This window comes from Capra hircus, chromosome 1 (genome assembly GCF_001704415.2).
Source record: "Capra hircus breed San Clemente chromosome 1, ASM170441v1, whole genome shotgun sequence".
Classification (NCBI taxonomy): domain Eukaryota; kingdom Metazoa; phylum Chordata; class Mammalia; order Artiodactyla; family Bovidae; genus Capra; species Capra hircus.
Window position 1 is genome coordinate 51,925,626 of NC_030808.1, and position 17,603 is coordinate 51,943,228.

Below are 17,603 nucleotides of genomic sequence, written 5' to 3' on the forward strand. Positions count from 1 at the left end.
GATCGAACCTGTGTCCCCTGCATTGGCAGGCAGATTTGTAACCACTGGGGCACCAGGGAAGTCCTCTTGACTGTCTTATATGTCCGTCTATATAAATGTATTAGTAATGTTCATATTTTTATCTGATAACTAATGAGGAAGAAAATCTATGATATGGTAGGTACAGTTGAATATACTTTTTTAATATCATTAAAGGGCTCCTTTTCATCTCTAGAGAGGAGAATCTAGAACTTTAGATTCTTTAGTCCTGAGGAAAATAATGTGAATTATAGCAAAATACAAAGAACTAATTAAGTCTCTGTATCTGAAGAGTGTATATATTCTTTAACAAAATTCATTTTGGGAACTCCTGACTTAACATTTAGGCCATGTCTCAATTTGCAAAGCAACCAGAAATATACAGTTAGTTATCTGAGTAATTTAGGCCCCCAGATAAACTATCTTGGTTTGAAGTTACCTCAGCAGTATCACCATTATAATCATATTAGCTTAAAGTAGGAAAGGCAACATACCGTATTAGACATATTTGGAGCCAAATGATTTGTGTTCAAATCCTAATTCCTCTATTTATCAGCTCTGTAACCTTGGCCTTGCATAGATTCTTTTCTCTTTTGGTTAACTCTTGTGAAACAGGTATATCTCACCTGCCCTGTCTACCATCTGGGAGGTATTGTGAGAATCAAAATAAGGTACTGGATATGAAAGCTGCACTTTGAACTACAGAACAATTCAAATATATGTTTCTGATGTAGGCTAGGGTAGGCTAGGCTAAGTCGCTTCAGTCATGTCCAACTCTTCTGCAACCCTATGGACCATAGCCCGTCAGGCACCTCTGTCCATAGGGTTCTCCAGGCAAGAATACTGGAGTGGGTTGCCCTGCCCTCCTCCAAGGATGTAGGTCTTACAATTTTCAATTAAGAGAAATATTTCTTGAAATGAATTTAGGAAATATCCAAGTTGATTCTGATTTAATTCTTGAAAGTGAAAGTGAAGTCACTCAGTCGTGTCTGACTCTTTGCGACCCCATGGACTGTAGCCAACCAGGCTCCTCAGTCCATGGGATTTTCCAAGCAACAATACTTTCTTAGGTAGGTTGATAAGAAGTCCAGGTCCCCAAGGAGAAGAAAGAAGTCTGGGGCTCTTGAGGACAAACTTTTTTCCTACATTGCTTTGACTTAGTCACCTAAGACGTTATTTTCTTTAAGCCCAGAGCTAATGATTACACAACAAAACTCACCTTGCTCAAGGATAAATTTTTCCTTAAGTTCTATACTAATGATTATATAATAACAATGCATCTTGCTTGAGGACATGTTCCTCCTTCTTTTCAAGAACCTTCCGACTAATCTTGTTACCTTAAGATGTATGTTGTGGGAGTGGGTCTGGTAAGACCAGCGAGTGGGGGCACTCTCTGTCCCCCTTCCAATGTCTATGTCGGGATCTTTCTCTGTCCTTTTTCACTGTAATAAAACTTCTGCCACACAAAAGCTCTGAATGATCAAACCTGGCCACTGATCCTGAAGCTAAATCTTTGGAGATCACGAATCCGACACCGTTCACTATAAGTTATCAATTCTTAAAATTACTCACAGAATATAATTCTTTGAATTAGGTATCAAGAAACACCTTCTTAAATATTTGTCCATTTTGTTTTGCCTTGTATTGACCAATAAGATGAGCACTGATACTACCGAAGCCACCAATCAATTTCTACTCTAAACTAGTGAAGAAAGCATCAACACAGTGACAAAAAGTACCAGTGACTCCTCGTGTCATTTTACATAATTTATCTTACTGTGAATTGATTGGAATCATTATTAGCATCTATGCCAACAGCCTTAAACAAAACATAAATTCTGCGGCCACTTATCAGATGTTTGTGAGTTTATATGCAATGTGGTTGAGAAAACTGAAGGACATAAAAAGTTCTTTTCTATTGTAGGGCCTCACATTTGATTATGAAATTATTTTTCCCTAAAAGGTGATATGAATTCAGAAGTCTAAGCTAGTGCTGTTCAAAATAGAAGTGTGAGGAAAATGCACTAATAAAAATAGCTATATAAGAAGCAACAAGGAGCATCATAACTCAAAAGAATACCCGTTTTTTCCAGTCAGGTTTTCTTAAATAAGACATGTCTGCTTCACTTCCCACCTCTACCTTCCCTAGTAGTTGGTGATTAATGATCAAAATGTACATTTTGCACAATAAATGTATTAACATGCCCCCATTTTCATCCTATCTCCCAACTACTAGAAAAAAAAAAAAAGAAAATTTATTGCAAAATTAAAATACAAAAAAAGACTAACTCAAAACATTTTTTGTTTATTTTAGAGAAGGAAAGGGAAAATGAGCACCACTGCCTTTCATAAATTACGTAAAAATTGTATGTAGAATGAAGTTCCTTACAACTGTTAAATCTTATAAGGTTATAACCATCCTGAGTGACTTTCTGAACTGAGCTCCTTTCTAACATGTAAAGAAACCAGATTTGAGATGATTCTCAATGTCTCCACAGTGGGGAGAGAAGTGATTGGCAACTCCCATCTATGCAGATGAGAACTGAGGTTCTCTGGAGATTTTCCCAGGGAAGGCCGAGAACTGAGTAATGTTCAGATTCAGGGCTGCAAAAGTGTCCAGTGGGTTATGATATGAATATGTGTGTAAGCATGTTAAAGAGATTCCCCAGAGGCTAATGTTCAAAATTACTAGAAAACACTAGAATTGTTAATGATTCTTCAGTTTTATGATTATATTTTTCCTGATTAACTTGGTAAATGAAACTGTTTTCAAGTGGACAGAATAAACGATAGGTGCATGTCTACATCAGAGTATCACAGATAACAAAAGGAGTTTCTGAATACTCTGTGCCAACTTGTGGGTTTTATGAGGACAGTTAGCCTTAAGTATCACAAGAAAGAAAAAGGATGAGTTGGAAACCCTCATAGCATCTCCATGGCTCCAGTTCACTTTCAACTCTCTTCTGTTTCCAATCTTCTTTGAAGAACAGAGGGCCTGATTTCTTGCTTTTCCTTAGCTCAGTTTTCAGTGTTTTTTGAGAGAGATGGATTTGCTAGCAAGTGTTCTGTAGCCACTGTGTGATACTGAATTCAGCCCTGTGACCAGAGATTCGTGTAGATGGACCTGGCTGAGTGACTGACTTAGAACACTGAATCCCTGGCCTCAGCTTTAGACCTCTCTGACTCTAGATGTGTAAGTCTGCACAGTGTATCTTTTAGGGTAAAAACTTCCAAAGAACATACAAAATTTATATTTTACTACCTCTATGTGAAATTTTAGAACAGGACTGTGAACAAACCAGCTACTCTGTTTTTGGAGACTTTCCCTACAGCATATTAATTAATAAAGAATAAAATTTCTTAGTGGTAAAACTTTTTGAGGTATTAAAATAATGACATTATTTTATTTTTTTCTGACATTATTTTCTAATTATGGCAACCCACTCCAGTGTTCTTGCCTGGAGAATCCCAGGGACGGGGGAGCCTGGTGGGCTGCCGTCTAAGGGGTCGCACAGAGTCGGACAAGACTGAAGCGACTTAGCAGCAGCAGCAGCAGCATGAATTCCAAGTACCCACTATGTACCAGGCACTCTTCTAGGTCAAGGTTGTATCACATGTTAATGACAGAATTGTGTCCCCACAAAGTTCATATGTTGATGCCCTAATCCCAATATGATGGTATTTGGAGATGGGGTCTCTGGAAAATAATTAGGGTTAGATAAGGTCATGAGGGGGGACCCTCTGATGTGATTCCTGTCCTTATAAGAGGACACACCAGACAGCTTGTTCTACCCACACACACCCCCACCCACCCACCCCTCTGCCCCTTGGGCACTTGCACAAAGAATGTGAGCACACAGCAAGATGTGGCCTCCTGCAAGTCAAGAGACAAGGCTTCAGAATGAAAATTATTTGCTAGCACCTTGGCTTCCAGCCTCCAGAGCAGTGAGAAATAAATCTGTTGCTTAAGCCACTCCTGCTATAGTATTTCGTTATGGCAACCCAAGTAGACAAAGGTAACAATGAACAAAACTGACACATAATGAAGAAGTAAAATCTACAATGGGCCATGTGGTTACAAGTGCTATGGACAAAAATAAAGTAGGAAAGGGCAGTGGGTAGCAGGGCTTACAATTTGTGAAAGGAAGGCTTCACTGAGAGGGTGACCTTTAATTAATGACCTGAAGGAGGTAAAAAGCCAGCTGTGTGCAGCATGGGGAAAGAACAGGCCAGGCAGGGGGAGACAGCAAGTGCCAAGTTCTGATGCAAGAATGTGCCTGGTGGGGAAGAGTTGGCAGGTGAGTGTGGCTGGCATGGATGGAGGATGGGGATAGGAGCAGTAGATGGGGTCAGAGGTCTTCAGTGGGTGATGTGGAGCAGACACATAGGACCTTGAGGTCATTGTAAGCATCTGGCCTTTATATAAGTAAGATGGGAGGATTCTGACAGGAGGACTCTGATGTTTTATAAGGAGCACTCTGTCTGCTGAGGTGAAAATAACTGGAAATGGCATTGGTGAAAGCAAGAAGACAGGAGCTACTGCAGTGGTCAAGGTGAGAGGCAACAGTGGAAAGCAGCAGCTGTGGAGGTAGTGAAAAGTGGAATATGTACTTGAAAGCTGAGCTAACAGCATTTGCTGATCACTTGGGTGTGGGGTGTGAAAGAGAGGAGTTAAGTAAACAAACCAGGACTTGGGACCAGAGCAACTGAAACAAAAAAGTTGCTGTTACCTGAATTGGGGAAGACTGTATGAGCAGGTTTGAAAATCTGGATACTTTAAGTTCCATATCCCTTATGTGTCCATTACGTATTTAGGATGAGATATTGGTAAGGGAACTGGATTTATTGATACAAGTCTAGGGAAAATGTTTCAGTCTGAACTGCAGATATAAATTTAGGAGTTCATTTAAAGCCTGGTAAACAAGTGCAAGGATGATATTCAAAATACTTAACAACCAGTATGGCAATCATACTAACCAATCAGAAAGTGCTGGAACACAGTTCTAATGAGTCAGGTGTTGGGGGTGGGGGTGGGGGAATAAAAGGTAGGTGTTAACATTTTAGAAACCGATCATGGGTAAGTATGAGGCTCCCGGAATGAAGCTGGAGTAGTGGGTGGGGAGGTGTTAGAGAGACAGCAGTTCAAACACTAATTTGAATGGAAATATTTCAACATTTTATCAAGCAGTACAGCATACCAGTGTGCAGCAGCTGAAAAATAGCCTCATGGGAGTGTAGAGAAGGAAGAGAAGAACAGGAGCTCCTGCAGGACCCAAGGATACCCGGGGTGGTCTAATATTTACAGGTTGGAGAGAAGAGGACAGCAAAGGGGACTGAGGAAGAACCAGGCAGGGATCCTGTCCTGGAAGAAAACTGTCTGAGACGGTCCCAGTTGGCATCTGCAGGAGTAGTTGGCATCTCCACTTTCACTCTCAAAAATATCTTCATTCTGATTAAAAAAAAAAAAATGTGGTCTCCTTACAAAGAGACCACAAGTGAAGAAAACGGTTTTAAGCGGAAGGAATGATCAGCTATTTAAAATGCTGCTGCTAAGGGAAGTAAGAGGAGGACTGGCTGCTGGGTTTTGTCTCATGGAGGCCACTAGGACCTTGTCTGAAAAGCAGTTTCAGTGGTGCCTTGGGCATGAAAACCAGAGTTAAAAGGAGAATGGGAGGAGAGTGGCAGATGACAATAAATACAAACACCTTAAAAGGTTTTGTTGTTAAAAAAAAAAGCAGAAATTTGCTGTGAATGGGTTGAGTGTACCGGTTGAGTGGGTGGGTTGGAAGGGAAGATGAGTCAAGACAGGGTTTAGATAATGCTATGGATTAATATCTGTGTCCCTCCAGATTCATGTGTGAAAGCCTAATCCCCAGGGTGATGGTATTAGGAGGTGGGGCCTTTGGAAATGACTGGTTGGGTAGAACGAGGGAGGAGCTCTCATGAATTGGGTCATGAGAGACCCCAGAGATCAAACGCTGCACTGTTTAATAATAAATACATTAACAACGACATTAAGACTATATTAAGCAGAGACATTACTTTGCCGACAAAGGTCTGTCTAGTCAAGGCTATGGTTTTTCCAGTAGTCATGTATGGATGTGAGAGTTGGACTGTCAAGAAAGCTGAGTGCCAAAGAATAGATGCTTTTGAACTGTGGTGTTGGAGAAGACTCTTGAGAGTCCCTCGGACTGCAAGGAGATCCAACTAGTCGATCCTAAAGGAAATCAGTCCTGAATATTCATTGGAAGGACTGATGTTGAAGCTGAAACTCCAATACTTTGTCCACCTGGTGCAAAGAACTGACTCATTTGAAAAGACCCTGATGCTGGGAAAGATTGAAGGCTCGAGGAGAAGGGGACGACAGAGGATGAGATGGTTGGATGGTATCACCAACTCAATGGACATGAGTTTGAGCAAGCTCTGGGAGCTGGTGATGGATAGGGAGACCTGGTGTACTGCAGTCCATGGGGTCGCAAAGAGTCAGACACAATGGAGCAACTGAACTGAAACTGAACTGAATATAACACTATACATTAAGGCACTTTTGGACCTAAAAGCTCATATTTTTCTTTTGATCGTAGAGGGAATTAAACATTTTCGTGTACCCCTGAAATTAAGGTGGGCCCTACACACTGTGCTTACTGTGCTTGGAGATCCTTGGCCCTGGCTGCTGTTAAGTAGATGAGAAAGGGACAGGGTTAGTACACAATAGAGGGCTGGCCTCAGACGAAAGCCCTGGTTTTTCATCCACAGACAGGAAAGAAGGCAGACAACAGGGTATAGATTCAGTGCTGGGAGTTTGTGCAGGGTGAGCATTTTGATGTTTTTGCCCTAATTATTTTTTTCTCAATGAAATAGTAAGCACGGTCATAAGCTAAGAAAGAGCACAGTGGAGGACGTATGGAGATTTGGAGAGAGAGGAAACCAGGAATGTGGAAGTGTGAATGGACCAGGGAAAATGTAGTAGGATTTCAGGGCAGCACTCAGAGCTCCCCTGAGGATAGGTGAGGAATGGAAAATGAGACCAGGCAGCATGAGGTGTATCGCTTTCTCCAGCCATGTCTAGCTGCCCTGCTACAGAGGCAGAGTAGGAGAGTTGGCTTCAAGCAGAGTCTACCAAGTAAGTGTGACTAAGTGGGGCTTCCCTCCTAGGTCAGTCGGTAAAGAATCTGCCTGCAACACAGGAGACCCAGGTTCGATTACTGGGTCGGGAAGATCCCCTAGACAAGAAAATGACAACCCACTCCAGTATTCTTGCCTGGAGAATCCCATGGACAGAGGTATGCAAATAAGTGATTATAATCATGGACCACAGGATGTGGGGATATGAAAGGACCGAGGGCACTGAGCGAGGGGAGACTGGATTATCAGTCCTGGTGGGTCCGAGATAGAGACTCTAAAGGAACTGAACTGTAAAAGCTGCCAATGATGGTGTGAGAATGGGATGCTTGAAACAGAGATTACGGGGGGATGTGCAGTTGTTATTAATGAGGAGGCCTGCATGTAACAAATAAATATCTGTTATGCAAATTGAAATAAAACCCCACAACCCTTTACAGTCTCTAAAGGTAACCACTGTTAAGGATCTGATATGTAGCAAATATATAGCATATATATATATATATATATGCATATATATCAGTTCAGTTCAGTTGCTCAGTCGTGTCCAACTCTTTGCGACCCCATGAATCGCAGCACGCCAATACATGCAATATACACATTGCTTCAGGGTTGGTTTATTTGGCATATTTTCACATAAATAGAATCACGCTATATTATCCCATTCTTTATTTTTTCACATAACAATACAGTCTGGAATCATCATGGTTGCTTACATAGATCGTTCTTATTTTTTTCAATGGCTTCATTTTTTTTTCTTTTTCAGCTAAATGAACTTCCAATTGAACTGTCTATTAGACTAGACTAGATATGTTTCATGTTTATAATGGTGTGTGAATGTGAAACTAATAAAGTCCCAGCTTCTGGTCTCCTCATTCTCATAGACCGTTTCCAGGATCTGGATGAGGGCAGCAACACGTTCACATGGCCATAGGTTAATATAAAATTTGCAAGAATAAGATACTTCAAATATGATTAGTTAAGACTGCAATCTCTATCCAAATTCCCTCCATTTCACTTTCCCTGTTTTGGATCATACTGACGAGGCTATAAGAATCCAATAAATATTCACTTCCAAAATACAGATGGCCAGTAGGCACATGAAAGGATGCTCAACACTACTAATTGTTAAAGAAACGAAAGTCAGAATTACAATGAGGTACTACCACACACTGCTCAGAATGGTCATCATTAAAAAGTCTACACATAGCAAATGCTGGAGAGGGTGTGGAGAAAAGGGAACTCTCCTACACCGCTGGTGATAATGTAAGTTGGTAGAGCCATTATGGAAAGCAGCATGGAGGTTCCTCAGAAAACTAAAAATAGAATTACAATATGATCCAGCAATCCTACTCCTGTGAATATACCCAGACAAAACTGTAATTCAAAAAGACACATGCACCTCTCTGCTCACAGAAGCACTGTTCACAATAACCAAACCATGGGAACAACCTAAGTGTCCATCAACAGACGAGTGGATAGAGAAGACGTGGTGCATATACACCGTGGAATACTACTCAGCCGTGAAAAAGAATGGAGCACCATAAATGGACCTGGAGGGCATCATACGAAGTGAAGTAAGTCAGATAGAGAATGACAAACACCATATGATATCACTTATATGTGGCCTCTAAAATATGGCACAAAGAAGTTCAGTTACAAAATAGAAACGACTCACAGACATAGAGAACAGACTTGTGATTGCCAAAGAGGAGGTGAGAATTTGGGGTTGGTAGATGCAAACGATTACATTTAGAATGGATAAACAACAAGGTCCTAATATATAGCACAAGGAACTATATTCTGTATCCTGTGATAAACCATACTGAAAAAAATGTAAAGAAAGAATGTATATATGTGTATAAGTGAGTCACTTTGCTGTACAGCAGAAATTAGCACAACACTGTACATCGACTCCAATTTTAAACTTTTAAAGAAATAAATAATATACACGTCCAAATGAATTCACATCTGAATAAATATGCATTTTTAAACTTAATTCTGAATTATTTCTCTTAAGGAGGGCCTTTAAGATTAAAGAAGCTGTAGGTCCTACAAAGCCTGGATCTGCCCTACAGATTTAGCAATTCTCCTTTAACAGCCCGTTTCCTCAGAGATGTCTAGATCCCCATGACTTACTGCTGCCCCAGACATGCGTTGCTGAACCACAAAGTGAAATTCCTCTCCCACTTCCTCTCCTTCTCCTTTTCCCTCTCCCTCTCAGAAAGTCAATAATGAGGTAGCCACAGAGACTTTTACTTTCCCGGATCAAGTTACTGACCCTCAAAGTGATTTTAGGAAATTACGAAAGTATGCAAATAACTCAGATTGTCTCAAATACTCTAATTTGGGCTATTTCTTTGTGTTATTGTTGCCTTAATCTCTGTATCAAAGCAGATAATCATTAACCGAGAATTTTAGATATATATGATAATTTAGAGGTCATCTAATCCTGTCCTCTAATTTTTACAACTTGGAGAGCTATGGTGCAGAACAGAAGGACCTATGACTGTTTATAATTCTACAATGAAGGCTAATCATTTCTTAAGGCAGGCCTGTGTTAAGTGAGAGGTGAGAAGATCAAGTGAGTCAGGTCCCAGCTCGGAGACAGAAAACTGCTAACCACATACCCTTGTAAAATTCGAGTACATTCTCCCTGCTAACAGACACTAATGACTATAATAAATTAAGGAGGGTTTAGTTAGGCAATAAACAATTACTGTTGATGACAGGGTATAAACTTGATGTCTTAATTAATGCATTGACCAATAGCTCTTTCTAGGTTAAGAGCCTTGGTCCTTATTCAACTGTAATATCTAGGTCTGTTCTTTTCTTTTTTTCATGTACTAGAACTAAATCAATCAATATTCAAATACTATTTGCACAGAGTGAAGTATTAGAAAACTACAGGGACTCAAAATAAACCCAAGTTTGGCCACACTTGTCTCTAAGAGTGATGACACTTTGACTTACCTCATAGTATTATGAAGATTAACGAGATTATGTCTATAAGTATTCTAAGCTCCTTGGATTTAAAAACTGCAGTTGGCTGGCAGCAACATTTTTCTTTATGTCTAGTCTGGGTGGTTCATTTGGTAATGGGATAGGACTTTAAAGTAAGGAGACTAATCTTAGACAAGCATAGTCCATCAAGATGCGTGCATCCAACCCTGCTTTGTCCTGCCACGTGGTTACCATGGGAAACTGGGTACTTATTTTGTTGAAGCTTCCATTGCTTAAAACATTTTCTGAACTGCTCTTTAGGAACTGCTGTGGAGTCAGCTTAGAAGACACAGGAGAAAAGCAGACTCCTTATAGTTTAGGGAAATTGTGGGTGTACAGAAAGGTCTTTAAAAGCAACACCAATTCATCTGGCAGAAGACTAGCACCTTGCAGAGATAAAGTTCTGTATGTCTAGCAAAGAAGCAATTGCATAAGACAAATGTCAGGTTAAAATTCCCATGGAGTTGTTATAAGGCTCATTAAAAGCATTTTAAAGTACATCTATAAATGTGACATTCTCCTGGAAGATAGGAAGGGGAGCTTTTTAATATGAAAAGCAAGACATCTAGTTTTCAGTGATTTGACAGGCCGTACGCTGGCCAATGGTTTTGGTAAAAGTGAACAGATGAGTAGCTATTGTTCAGTTGCTCAGTCATGTCCGATTCTTTGCAAACCCATGGACTGCAGCATGCCAAACTTCCATGTCCTTTACCATCTCCCAGAGTTTGCTCAAACTCATGTCCACTGAGTTGATAATGCCATCCAACTATCTCATCCTCTGTCATCCCCTTCTCCTCCTGCCTTTAATCTGAGTAGTACGTTCTAGTTATTTAACCATTTTTCTGTACATCTGGGTTTCCCTGGTAGCTCAGCTGGTAAAGAATCTGCCTGAAATGCAGGAGACCCTGGTTTGATTCCTGGGTCGAGAAGTTGCCCTGGAGAAGGGATAAGCTACCCACTCTAGTATTCTTGAACTTCCCTGGTAGCTCAGATGGTCAAGAATCCGCCTGCAATGCCGGTGACCTGGGTTTGATCCCTGGGTTGGAAGATCCCCTGGAGGAGGGCATGGCAACCCACTGCAGTATTCTCGCCTAGAGAATTGCCATGAACAGAGGAGCCTGGTGGGTTATAGTCCATGGGGTCACAAAGAATTGGACACAACTAAGCACAGAACATGTACATGTTCATTTTATTTTCACAACATACCTAAGATACTGCAAATACTAATAGTATTATCATCTCATTTTACTTATGTAAAAATCAAAGCTCAAGAAGTTCAGAAATCAGCCTAAGTTACCTCAATAACCAAGTTATTGGTTAATAAGCAGCCAATTTAACTAATATATATACACACACACACACATATCCTGAGTGAGTCTTATATAGATATTTTAAATGAATGTATTCAAATAATACAGGTGTATATACAACAAAGAGAATTATAATTCAATTAGCCAATGAGGTGGAGCTCAGACTCACCTCTTGTAATTTCTCACCCTGAGTTCTTTCAACGTTATAACTAATCTTTTCTAAAGTGTGTTATGAAGAATTCTGAGCCCCCAAGATAGTCTTAATAGTGATTTTAAAATATGCCCACAAATTCTTTGACATTGCTCCCTTCAAAAATTGAAGCTAAAAAAAAAAAAGGGTGGAACTTAATTTACCTTGTCTTGAATGTGTGGTGAATTTAATGACTCATTGGTGGATGTGATGGTATGCGACTTCTGAGAGTAGGTCTCCTCACTCTCTTGTAAATGGTTCATCCCTTGGAAGGCAGCTGCAGGGCATGAGGGTGTTCACGCAGCCCTGTGAATAGGTCCTATGGTGAGGAACTGAGGCCTCCTGCCAATAGCCCTGTGTATGAGCCATCTTGAAACCAGACCATTCAGGCCCAGTCAAGCCTTCCCATGACTGCAGCCCCAGTCAACATCTCTACTACAACCTAAGGAGAGATTTTGACCCAGACCACACAGCAAAGCCAATTCCTGATTCCTAATTCTCAGGAACTGTTTATGATAATAAATGCTTGTTGCTTAAAGTCTGTAGGTTTGGGGTAATTTATTTTTCAGCAATGGATAACTAATACAGTCTCCAAACAAAGTGTTTTATGATCAGTTAAGTTTGGGAAGTTCTCTTAAAGATTTATCATGTCTACTAGTATATAAAGGTTCTAGAAAAGTTCTGCAGCAAAGAAATTTGTTTTTACTCTTTTATATAATGCAGATTGTTCCAAATGACCTTTAACAAAACATCACAACCTACAGAACTGATTTGGGATACTCTGAACTGCAATAGCATAGGCTGCTGGCCATTTCAGTTAGTTTTAAATTCCAAATGAGCATTTAGAATAAATATCAAAAAACTGTTACAAATCTAATATGTGTTTGGGCCTCTACTGGACATTTTACACAGCAATGGATTGGATTCTTTAAAAATGTCAAAATATAAAAGACAAAATAATTTGGTGAACTATTCTAGATTAAAGGATACTAATAAGACATGTCAATTAAGCACAATCCTTTTTCATTAGATTTTAGATCAGAAAAAACATAGTAATAAAAGACAATATTGCAACAATTTGAAGAATTTGAATTATGGATTGTGTATTAGATAACGTGTGTTCAGTCACTCAGTTGTGTTTGACTCTTTGTGACCCTATGGACTGTAGCCCTCTAGGCTCCTCTGTCCGTGGAATTTTCCAGGCAAGAACACTGGAGTGGGTTGCCATGTTCTCTTCCTGGAGATCTTCCTGAGCCAGGGATCAAACACATGTCTCCTGCATTGGCAAGCAGATTCTTTACCACTGAGCCACCTGGGAAGCTTCCTTATTAGACAATAGTATTGACCTCCTAATGTTAAATTGTCCAATAATAGGAATTGCACTAAGAAAAATATCCTTTTTCCTAGGTCATATGATACTTGCCGAAATTTGTAGGGTTAAAGTGTCAAAGTGTCTATAATTCTCAAATGATTCCGAAAATAAAGTGCTATGGCAGTTCTCTGAAAAGAGACTGTGTACTTCATGAAGTGTTAAAAGTTTATATCATTTAAAAAGAGAGAGAATATAGAAAAGTGGAGTTCATAGTTTATACTTGCGTGCATGTGTATGTGTGTGTATGGAAAGAGGAAGCATATAGGCAAATGTGAGGAGAAAAATATCAAGGCCTGTGTCTGGAAGGACAAATCCATATTAAGCTGTGGGACAGGATATGAAGGCCCTCATCTTGACTACTAAAACTGATGAAGGAAGTAAAACACCTAATCTTGAATCCTCAACTTTCCAGTTGCAGCAAAAATGTTTCTTCCTGACCATACTATCTGAAGAGGTTCCTCTCAGTTATTCTCAATCAGTAAATCTCATAATGCTTCTTAGTTTTTTAATTTAAAATGTATTTACTTCATATGTCTCTGCTGCTGCTGCTAAGTCGCTTCAGTCGTGTCCAACTCTGTGCGACCCCATAGACAGCAGCCCACCAGGCTCCTCTGTCCCTGGGATTCTCCAGGCAAGAATACTGAGTGGGTTGCCATTTCTTTCTCCAATGCATGCATGCATGCATGCTAAGTCGCTTCAGTCGTGTCCAACTCTGTGCGACCATATGGACAGCAGCCCACCAGGCTCCTCTGTCCCTGGGATTCTCCAGGCAAGCATACTGGAGTAGGTTGTCATCTCCTTCTCCTTATATGTTTTTACTGCTTATCTTTTCCTCCTAAACTCTATGTTTCCTGACGACATGAATAATGTCCTTCCATTTACCATTCCTTGTATGTGAACCGTGAACTTTCAGATGTTCCAGCTGGATTTAGAAAAGGCAGAGGAACCAGAGATCAAATTGCCAATATCTGTTGGATCATCAAAAAAGCAAGAGAGTTCCAGAAAAACACCTATTTCTGCTTTATTGACTACACCAAAGCCTTTGACTGTGTGGATCACAACAAACTGGAAAATTCTTCAAGAGTTGGGAATACCACATCACCTGACCTGCCTCCTGAGAAATCTGTATGCAGGCCAAAAGCAACAGTTAGAACTGGACATGGAACAACAGACCGGTTCTAAACCAGGAAAGGAGTACGTCAAGGTTGTATATTGTCACCCTGCTTATTTAACTTATATGCAGAGTACATTATGAGAAATGCCAGGCTGGATGAAGCATGAGCTAGAATCAAGATTGCTGGGAGAAATATCAATAACTTCAGATACATAGATGACACCACCCTTACAGCAGAAAGTGAAGAAGAACTAAAGAGCTTCTTAATGAAAGTGAAAGAGAGTGAAAAAGTTGGCTTAAAGCTCAACATTCAGAAAACTAAGATCATGGCATCCGGTCCCATCACTTCATGGCAAATGGATGGGGAAACAATGGAAACAGTGACAGACTATATTTTCTTGGGCTCCAAAATCACTGCAGATGGTGACTACAGCCATGAAATTAAAAGATGCTTGCATCTTGGAAGAAAAGCTATGACCAACCTAGACAGCATATTGAAAAGCAGAGACATTACTTTGTCAACAAAGGTCCGTCTAATCAAAACTATGGTTTCCCTAGTAGTCATGTATGGATGTGAGAGTTGGACTATAAAGAAAGCTGACTGCCAAAGAACTGATGCTTTTGAACTGTGGTGTTGGAGAAAACTCTTGAGAGTCCCTTGGACTGCAAGGAGATCCAACCAGTCAATCCTAAAGGAAATCAGTCCTGAATATTCATTGGAAGGACTGATGTTGAAGCTGAAACTCCAATACTTTGGCCACCTGTTGTGAAGAACTGACTCATTTGAAAAGACCCTGATGCTGGGAAAGATTGAAGGTGGGAGGAGAAGGGGACAGCAGAGGTTGAGATGGTTGGATGGCATCACTGACTCGATGGACATGAGTTTGAGTAAACTCTACGAGTTGGTGTGCTACAGTCCAAGGGGTCGCAAAGAGTAAGACACAACTGAGCAACTGAACTGACTGATTTACTACGCTCCTTCCAGGACCTTTGGAGAAGAAAATGGCAACCCACTTCAGTATTCTTGCCTGGAGAATCCCATGGACAGAGGAGCCTAGAGGGATACAGTCCATGGGGTCGCAAGAGTCAGACACAACTTAGTGATTATACATATGTATGTATGTCCAAGGCCTTACCCTAAGCCTGGCCCATAAAATGTACTCATGATACTTTTTAGAGTAACGTAACAAATGTCCTTTTTACTCTTTTCTACTGCATGGTGATCCCAGGTGACCTCCCACACTCAATAGGTGATAAGTGCCTTTATACTTGGAAACAATGGAAAGCCTTAGAGTGTCAGTGCCCCATATCCTATCATGATTACTTGTCTCTACAGCCAGATTTGTTCTACAGATTACCTGAGAGTCTAGCCTTAATAGACGGTATGGTGGTTGAAAAGTGTCCCCCAGAAATTCATGTTCACCCAGCCCTCAGAATGTAATCTTATTGGAAAATAGGGTATTTGTAAATATAATTAATTAAATTAAAATGAGGTCATACTGGATTAAGGTGTGGCCTAATCCAATGACCAGTATCCTTGTAAGAAGAGAAAACAGAGGCACAGACACAAGGACATAGAGGGAAGCATGCCATGTGAAGATGAGGATGGAGATTGGAGTGTGCCCCGTCAATAAGGAAAGGAACACCAAGGATTCCTGACAGCTGGTATACCAGCAGCTAAGAGATCAGAAAGTATTCTCTCATAGAGCTTTCAGTGGGCACATAATGCGGTTGACACATTGATTTCAGACTTTCAACCTCCAGAACTGTGAGACAATAAATTTCTGTTATTCTAAGCCACCTGGTTTGTAGTATATAATTTGCTATGGCAGCCTAGGAAACGAAAACAGATGGTTTGTATAGATAGCTATAAAACTAAATGAATGTGCTCAGATATTCCCTTCCCAGGTGAGCCTCCACTCCAGGCCTGTAAACCAACCACAGTAACTGGCCCTGTGAGCCACCTGTATAGGGACTGACCACAATGTGAAGAGTTCTCATAACAAATCTCCAGCCCACCAACTTGTTAAAAAGGAGCTGACCATTTATTTGTCATCCTCTCGGAATATTTGCATTTTAATAGGATACTTAGTCATTCAATATTACATATTGAGTAAATGGATCCATTTACTCAAGAGGGTTTACAGAGGGCACAGGATGTCAAGCACAGCTGCAGGTCAGCTAGAGAACTATTTTAGGACACAAGAGCGGTTTTTCCTGAATGTTTCAAATCACACCCTTGAGATCGCCACCTACTCATTCAATGAGCTCAAAGAACTTACTGGATATTCTATCAAGAGAAGACAACACCACATATATCTTCTACTGAAGAAGAATCTATCTGGAAAAGTTCTTCTCTCTGAGCACAGTTTGGGGAGATATAAACAACGAGTGAAGAGGAGGAAAAGTCAGCAGTCATAAAACCAGTCAAGCAGGGTCAGGCTAATCAACGCTAGAGAATCTCACAGCACATTCTCTCCTGGCTTTGCCCCTGGCTTTGCTCCTGGCTTGCTGGCCTCTTGTTTTCCACCTTCTTCAGATGCTCATCTTCCTCTATTTGGTAAGTGTTTATGTTATTCACCATTCTGTCCTGGGCCCTCTTCTCTTCTCAGTCTACACACTCTCCCTGGATTTTTGCCTCCAGTTCCACTGGTCTCAATCACCATGCAATATATGCTGATGTCTCCCCAATCTTTAACTCTAAACCAAAACTTCCTCCTAATCCACACACCATTAAATTCAACAGCTTACTAAATAGTTCCCTTCGGATATTCTACAAATACCTCAAATTAAACATCAAAACCCAACCAATCGCTTTCACCACCAAATCTACTCTTCTTTCACTATCTGCCATATTGCTTAAGTGAGAAACTTCAGTGCAATGAGCTTGATAATGTTTAGCACTGCATTTCCTTTCTTTGTCCTAAATTTAGTTCTTCGGAGCTTAAAGGGCAACCCAAATTCTAGTTCTCTATGATGCTGTGAATACATTTTTATTCACTCTTTCATCAATCAATTATCTTTCCCTTAAGAAAATAAGCTTATTTTCCAAAGCTTTCCTCCATTTTTTTTAGAAGGGCTTTAATAAACACCTTGGTCTTCTCCAACTCTTCTCTAAAAGACTAACACCAACCTAAATTTCTAACAACAGAGTCTGGTTACCCAAGTTATGACACATCAATAGATGTATTAAGAGTCATGTTCTAGATGAATATTTAATAATCTTAGAAGGGTTTGTTACTTAACATTATAAAAAGTAGGTTTTAAAGCCACACAGAGCACAGCAATAACTTTGTTCCCCCAGAAAGTATGACTACAACAGCCAGATAAATATTGCAGACTGAACAACATTTTTTTACTCCTTCTTGAAACTGCACTAAAATGACAGTTCCATGTAGGAAATAAAGAGGATAATGAGAGCAACTGCAAGCGGCAACCTAAACAATGAGGTCAGGGAAGACCTCTCCAAGACAG